Below are 5,852 nucleotides of genomic sequence, written 5' to 3'. Positions count from 1 at the left end.
CTGGTATAGGCCCATGCTCTGCAGTTCAGCAAAGCAGAGGGCTTCTGTCTGGACTTCACTTTGCAAACAGTGCTGGTGTTTGGTTGAGAGTTATTTATGGGTCTTGGTGTGGCATAATGCAAAGGACATTGCTAAGAGCCAGGAAATCTGGGGTTTGGTCCCAGCTTTGCTGTAACTTGCTGTGGGATCTTGGACATCTCACTTTCTCTCTCTCTCTCTCTCTCTCTCTCTCTCTCTCTCTCTCTCTCTCTCAATTTCTGTTTCTTCATCTAGAAACTTGCATTATTTGATCTCCAAGTTCCCACCAGACTTGAAATCTTATGATACTTAGATGAATCATAAAGGTGAGTCAACAAAAACTTTCAAACTCCAGGATCAATTTGGGCTGGAGAGCAAGAGAGCATAGAGGGAAGAAGTTGACTTGTGCTAGACAGTTTGGAAATAAGACAAGTGAATGAAGTTGTAGGATTTCCAGTCTGTGGAAGCATTGTACCTCCGAAAATGCCTGTCTGCTTTAGGGGAATTGTGAGTCAAAAATCTCTTAATGGGGACAAATCTCTCATTGTATAATAATTTCCATCAAAAAAAAATTAAATGTGAATCTCCCTGGGAGAGAGAATTATTTCATTGACTTAAATTCATTCTAAGGTGTAAATGGCTGACACAAGATTTATTCCAAAGAGTAGGGTTTTGTTTTTTAGGATGGGAGCCTGGGTCTAGGAGCCTGAAGACAGAAAGAAGAAAGAGTCCCCCAAAGGGCAGGGGTTATAAAAAGAGTGCAGTAACGTGCTTAGTCTATAGCCCAATGTTGCTTTATCCACCACTCTCTCCACCTTTCCTTCTTCTGGCACAGGAACCATGTTGGTGAGATTTCTGGTTTTAAGAACCAGAAAGGAGAGGCCAAGCAAGCTGAGATGTTGAGGAGGCACCTGGAGGAGTTGTGTCTGCCCAACCTGCCTGTGCCCAGGTAACCAGCTGGAAAGACAACCTTGTTGCCTCAAGGATTAGGGAGGGAGACATAGTACCCAGCTGACCTGGAGACCGAAGCAGAGGTGCACATGCAGGGAAACCAGGATATGCTGAGCATGCAGGCTGGGCACTGCGCATGTGCAGCCCTGCATATGTTTTGTGCCTTCAGTGTCCTCACCTTGTAGGAAAGCAGTGGCTTGTGTTCTAACCAACTGTCCCTCTGTGTGATATTTCACATAATTTACTAAAAGAGGAGAACATTTGTTTCTCAACACAGACATCCAAGAGAGCCCCCATGATGAATGGGAAAGGAATCAGCACAGAGGCTGCTGGGAGCCCTGGCTCTGATGGTGATCTTAATGTTCTCAGCCTCAAGGAATGAAGGAAGAAGGGGCCAGAATCCAGGTGCCACTGAAGGGAGACAGAGCTGCGGTGGAGAAGGGACAGAACCATCTGTCCACCCTACACTCCATCAGTTCAGACTCAGGTGGCAGACCTGCACCACCATCAGGTCTGAGACATCTGCAGCAGAGTGTCAGCATGGTGGCCTGAGGGAAACACATGGGAATCAGACTACATTTTCTAACTGTGAGCAGGTCACTCAAGCTGTGTTTCTGTTTCCTCACTTCACAGGCAGGAGTAATTCATGCTGTTGTGAGGCTTGGTGTGAAGCTGCATATCCTGTACTTAGTACATGGTGAGCACTGAGCCACTGCCACTATTTGTCCCTCCTGCAGAAGGTGAGGTTCTGGAGGATTTGGTGCTGTGGGTGCTCAGATGTCCTTCTCCCACTTTCCTCAGCCCCTACCCCAGCCTTTGGCTTCTATTCTTTGCCTTTTGTTCTTCTGAACCCACTTGGAAACCCTGGCTTTGAGGAATCCCCTGGCTGAGCTCCAGGGTCATGGTGCTCACCCAGTCCTGAGCAATGCTCAGGGGTCATGGGGCTGGTTTCCAGGCGACACTGCCCTTTTGAGAGCAGTCTGGCTAGTAGGCAGAGGTTTGAGGGAGTTTGAAGGCTGAAGTTTTATATGAGCCTCTGCTAGTGCTGCTGTCAGAACCAGTCCTGGGAAATATTCATATGGGACAGTGAACATGGCCAGGCCCAAAGCTCTAGATACTTCCAGCCACCACCTTAGTAGTGAGTATAGGGAAAGCCATCTGGGCAGATGTCAGGGGACTGGTGTGGCCTGGCCAACAAAAGGGCATGCTGCTGAGGATATAGAAGGGTGGATGGCAGCAGGGCTCCAGGCCTGATGAGGGGGATCCAGGGTCAGGATTCTAAAGGAATGCAGAAGTTAATGTGATACTCCTGTCCCTTTAGAAGTATCCAGGAGTAAAGAAGAATTTTTTCAGGGGCTCATGTCCAAGATAGGGGCTTGGTCATGAAGACCCATTTTCAGAGACCTGGGCTGAAGTTAGGAGGGACAGAGCTGGCCTGCACCACCAGCAGCTTCATGACTCCCTGCTCCCTGCCTTGCCCAGTGTTGATCATGCTACACCATGTCAAGAGCTTCCTAAGGGCCCAAATTAGGGTGGAATTCTCTCAATAAAGCCAGTGGCTGGAACAGCTCCAGGTGCTTAAGGCGTGCTTAATAAATAACCATCAACACAGACATCACTGGGAATTTATCGAGAAGCACTGTGCTGATGTCACCTTTACTAGTAGAGATTTCCATGGTTTTCATTTTGATCTCAAACACAAAGGCCATGAAGTGCTATAGTGCTTGGGCTTAGGAACTCCACGATAGAAGAAGATCACACCTGGATTTCAGTGGAGTGGAATTCACCCATCCTGTTTTATGTGGATACATTAACGCTTGCAGAACGAAGGAAGGATTCTTCCACAGCAATATCATTTCAACAGCACAGTGGTAAGAGCAGCAAGAGACCATCTCCAGCTTCCTATTTATGAAAACAATAGCTCAAGTTTATGATATTAACAGTAACCACAGCCACTTTTCTGCTGACATCCTCTCTCCACACACATATAAATACTTGCGCATACAAAAATATACATATACAATTAAATGCACACACATACACAGAAACACACACACACATCCAAACACCAAACACAAACTCACAGAAAGGAGATGCACACACAAACACACACATGGAAACATAGGCACATGGATTCAGTACACACACCACCCACATCTCCATGAAAACATAGAGTTCTGGTTTGGAGAAAGAAAGATGACCAAGACAACCTGTTTTTTTTAGAAGTGACTGTGGCTAGATCCTCTTCTTGTTATTGGGATAAAGACTCAATCCTGTCTGGTGATTTCCGGCTCTTTTTTTGGATTCTGTGGAATAAAGGAACAAAAGGTAGGCATCACTGGGCCCTACCTGGCTCCATGTTCCCAGGCTGTGGGGCTAGTGGGCTCTTAGCAGAGGTGAGCCAGGGTACTGGCTACAGAATAATTTAAAGTAAGAATTAACTCTTGCTGCCACACTGGCAGTAAGAAGAAAACTCTATCAGGATCAATGTTTCTGCCTAACTGGGAGAAATGCACCTGCCTGTGAGGCTGACAGCAGAACCACAGATGGCACCATTTTATGAGCCTCAAATCTGAGTATGTCCCTGGGTCCTACTCACAATATGTGTCCTGGCTTGCCTAGTCTTCCATTTCCAGGATGGGAAAGAAGTCATACCACTCAGGGTTCAGTGCAAGAAACAGAAATTGCTCCAGACATTTTAAGCAGAAAGGAATTTAATACAAGGAAGTTGGTGCTTAAAGAATCATTAGAAGGTGTATTTGTTCCCTGAAGTCACCATAACTAATGACCACAAGCTAGGTGGCTTAAAAAAAAACACATAAGTGGATTCTTTTACCATTCTGGAGGCTGGAAGTCTGAAATCAAGGTCAGGCCATGCTCCCACTGGAGAATCCTTTGACTTTTCCAGTTTTTCATGACTGTCAGTACTGTTTGTGGCTGCATTACTCCAGCCTCTGTCTCTGTCTTCATATGGTCTTCTCTGTTTTCTCCTTTTCTGTCTGTTATAAGAACACCTGTCATTGGATTTAGGGCCCACGTAGGTAATCCAGGATGACCTCATCTCAAGATCTTTAAATTACTTACATCTGTAAAGACCCTTTTGCCAAATAAGGTTCCACGTACAGGTTACAGGGGTTAGGATGTGGACATAGCTTTGGGGGCTACCACTAAACCCACTACAAAAGGGCTGTTGTGAATTCTAGGCTGAGTCTCCAGGAATAACTCCCAGAACTCTGCAGGACTGGCCCACCAGGGGAGCCACCATCTTTGCTATGTGCAGGAAGGCCAGGAGCCACCAATGGAGCAGCTGTGATTAAAAATTGCTGGAGCTGTTAGCCTGGAATCAGGAAGCTTCCACTGGCAAAACTGGTAAGTGGTCACTGAAATGTTATTACAGAATATTCCATGTCTTCTTGAGCCCATCAGTTGCCAGGAAGAGTTGACTACACAAAGTGGGTAGTTGTGGTAAATCCTGTTTGTTGTCCATCTAGCATTCATTTATTTAATTTCTAGGAAAATCTGATTTTCATTTGGGAACCACTCTGTATCAGCTATCTATGACTGTTTAACAAACTATCCCCAAATTTTATGACTTCAAATAATAACAATACATTATTTCTCATGGTTCTGTGAGTTGACCAGGCTCAGGTGGATGATTCCTCTGCTCTTCCTGGTGTCTGGAGGCCTAGCTGGTCTGAACTGTCCAAGATGGCTCCACCTACATAGCTAGCAAATAGTGCTGGGTGCCAGCTGGGAGATGAGCTGAGGGCCCCTTGATTCTCCCCCACATGGCTGCTTGAGCTTCCTCAGCATCCATGAGGGTTTGTTTGTGTTCCAAGCACACAAAAGCAGAATCTACAGCTTTGAAATTTACAGTGTCATATCTACTGTATTTTTTTGGTCAAAATAAGGCACAAGGCTGATCTAGATTCACAGGGGAGGGGAAATGAACTCTATTTCTCAATGGGAAGAGTGGCAAAGATTTTGTGGCCATCTTTAATCCACCACTCACCTCTAACTACTCAAGCCATATGGTTCTGGTGGAGCTAACACCTCTTCCTGGAGTGGCATGTGACCCATGCCCAACGTATCAGAACATCTTTTCCCAGCACCAGTGATTGGATCAGAGATGGTTACACGACCCAAGTCAGGCCAAAATGGCAATTAGGCTTACTTTGGGGACATTTTGTTAGAGCACTCAGGAAAATATGATCTTTACCTTCCATGCCAAACCCGAACCAGAGTGAATATGAGATGATGCTGCTGCCTTCTTCCTATCATCATGGAGCCTAAGAATGAAGCCAGAGCTAGAAAGAGAGATAGAGGGAGAAACTGAGTTCAAATGACACAGTTTAATTCCTAAATACAGCAAAGCCTCATCTAACTTGGATGGCATGTGGGTATACCTGAGCTGATCCTGCTGCCAGGAAGATAGGTTGGGACTCTACTTGTACTTCCCCACCACTGACTGTCAAATGGCATATTAGAATGAAAGCAAATGTCAGATGGAATTCAATCAACCATACAATCATTTCTTAGGAAGCAGGTACAAGAACAGTGATATAACCTGTTCCTGTAGCTTGGTAGTGTCCCATTCTGTCCTCAGGCCCTCCTGAGGCATTTTGCATGCAGGGTTTGCTCTGAGATGCAATAATGTTCTCTTGATGGGGTCAGCCAAACTTCTGTGGAGATCAGGCACCACAGTCCTCAGAAAATGGCGAGATGATAGAGGACCAGATGAAACTCCAGATTAGTGTTGCTATGAGGGTGCCAGGTTGGTACACTAGCCTCATTTCACCCAGACAAGGAGCCTGTAATCTTAAATCATATATCTTAATATTTCTAAGATACCAATGCTCATTAAGAGACCCTTTGGTGTAGAT

The 5,852-nt window shown here is 45.6% G+C and overlaps 1 long non-coding RNA gene across 8 annotated transcripts in view; it reads left to right on the top strand.

The window, feature by feature from the left end:
• The first annotated feature begins 297 nt into the window (after positions 1-297).
• LOC120622769 (uncharacterized) overlaps positions 298-5,852 on the top strand; it is a 97,378-nt gene continuing 91,823 nt past the window's right edge. For 4 of the 8 annotated variants that reach the window (XR_005658554.1, XR_005658548.1, XR_005658559.1 and 1 more), the window contains exons 1-3: positions 2,643-2,840; positions 3,193-3,297; positions 4,173-4,338. This is a non-coding gene — a long non-coding RNA (uncharacterized LOC120622769). Of the gene's footprint in view, positions 345-395; positions 526-853; positions 1,710-2,642; positions 2,841-3,192; positions 3,298-4,172; positions 4,339-5,852 lie in introns of those variants that run through there. The other 4 variants (XR_005658552.1, XR_005658550.1, XR_005658551.1 and 1 more) reach the window with 4 other exon arrangements.

This window comes from Pteropus medius, unplaced genomic scaffold, assembly GCF_902729225.1.
Source record: "Pteropus medius unplaced genomic scaffold, Ma_sr-lr_union100, whole genome shotgun sequence".
Classification (NCBI taxonomy): Eukaryota; Metazoa; Chordata; class Mammalia; order Chiroptera; family Pteropodidae; genus Pteropus; species Pteropus medius.
This window is presented reverse-complemented; position numbering and strand designations above follow the sequence as displayed.